Here is a 1,950-nt window from a genome sequence, read left to right on the forward strand (position 1 = left end):
CCGCCGGTCTTGCCCCTCCCCGCGGGCAGTCGCTTACCCCGGGGAAGGAGAGCAAAGGGTACAGAGAAAAAAACAGCGGAAACGGAAAAAAAACCGGTAAAAGCAAAACTCGGACACCGAAAAAAAGCTGCGAGAGCCCTGCGGACCCTCGCTCCGAGCCCTCCGGGAACGAGGGAAGCCAGGGCGGGCCAGACTCCACGGGCCCCCCCACGTACGGCCCGTGCCGGAGGAAAGGGCGAGGCGACGCCGCCTCGCCCGCCGACACCCTCCTCACCGGCACCTCGGGGAACGGAAGAACGAACCGCCGCCGGCTCGGGAACCCTCCGCTCTCTGCCCTCCCGCCGCGGCGGGCTCCGGCTTAGGGCCGGAGGGAAAAAGGACGAGGCGACGCCGCCTCGCCCGCCGGCAACCTTCTCTCCTCCTCGGCGGCACCCCTGCTCCGGGACGGAGGAACGAGCCGACGCCGGCTCGGGAACCCTCCGCCCGCCGCCCCCCCCGGGCTGGCCGGCCACCGGCACCGGCCACCCGCGCTCTCCCCCGCGCCGCGGCGGGCTCCGGCTTAGGGCCGGAGGGAAAAAGGACGAGGCGACGCCGCCTCGCCCGCCGGCAACCCTCTCTCCTCCTCGGCGGCACCCCTGCTCCGGGACGGAGGAACGAGCCGACGCCGGCTCGGGAACCCTCCGCCCGCCGCCCCCCCCGGGCTGGCCGGCCACCGGCACCGGCCACCCGCGCTCTCCCCCGCGCCGCGGCGGGCTCCGGCTTAGGGCCGGAGGGAAAAAGGACGAGGCGACGCCGCCTCGCCCGCCGGCAACCCTCTCTCCTCCTCGGCGGCACCCCTGCTCCGGGACGGAGGAACGAGCCGACGCCGGCTCGGGAACCCTCCGCCCGCCGCCCCCCCCGGGCTGGCCGGCCACCGGCACCGGCCACCCGCGCTCTTCCCCCGCGCCGCGGCGGGCTCCGGCTTAGGGCCGGAGGGAAAAAGGACGAGGCGACGCCGCCTCGCCCGCCGGCAACCCTCTCTCCTCCTCGGCGGCACCCCTGCTCCGGGACGGAGGAACGAGCCGACGCCGGCTCGGGAACCCTCCACCCGCCGCCCCCCCCGGGCTGGCCGGCCACCGGCACCGGCCACCCGCGCTCTCCCCCGCGCCGCGGCGGGCTCCGGCTTAGGGCCGGAGGGAAAAAGGACGAGGCGACGCCGCCTCGCCCGCCGGCAACCCTCTCTCCTCCTCGGCGGCACCCCTGCTCCGGGACGGAGGAACGAGCCGACGCCGGCTCGGGAACCCTCCGCCCGCCGCCCCCCCCGGGCTGGCCGGCCACCGGCACCGGCCACCCGCGCTCTCCCCCGCGCCGCGGCGGGCTCCGGCTTAGGGCCGGAGGGAAAAAGGACGAGGCGACGCCGCCTCGCCCGCCGGCAACCCTCTCTCCTCCTCGGCGGCACCCCTGCTCCGGGACGGAGGAACGGAGCCGACGCCGGCTCGGGAACCCTCCGCCCGCCGCCCCCCCCGGGCTGGCCGGCCACCGGCACCGGCCACCCGCGCTCTCCCCCGCGCCGCGGCGGGCTCCGGCTTAGGGCCGGAGGGAAAAAGGACGAGGCGACGCCGCCTCGCCCGCCGGCAACCCTCTCTCCTCCTCGGCGGCACCCCTGCTCCGGGACGGAGGAACGAGCCGACGCCGGCTCGGGAACCCTCCGCCCGCCGCCCCCCCCGGGCTGGCCGGCCACCGGCACCGGCCACCCGCGCTCTTCCCCCGCGCCGCGGCGGGCTCCGGCTTAGGGCCGGAGGGAAAAAGGACGAGGCGACGCCGCCTCGCCCGCCGGCAACCCTCTCTCCTCCTCGGCGGCCCCCCTGCTCCGGGACGGAGGAACGAGCCGACGCCGGCTCGGGAACCCTCCGCCCGCCGCCCCCCCCGGGCTGGCCGGCCACCGGCACCGGCCACCCGCGCTCTCCCCCG

This window comes from Numenius arquata, unplaced genomic scaffold, assembly GCF_964106895.1.
Source record: "Numenius arquata unplaced genomic scaffold, bNumArq3.hap1.1 HAP1_SCAFFOLD_316, whole genome shotgun sequence".
NCBI classification, from domain to species: domain Eukaryota; kingdom Metazoa; phylum Chordata; class Aves; order Charadriiformes; family Scolopacidae; genus Numenius; species Numenius arquata.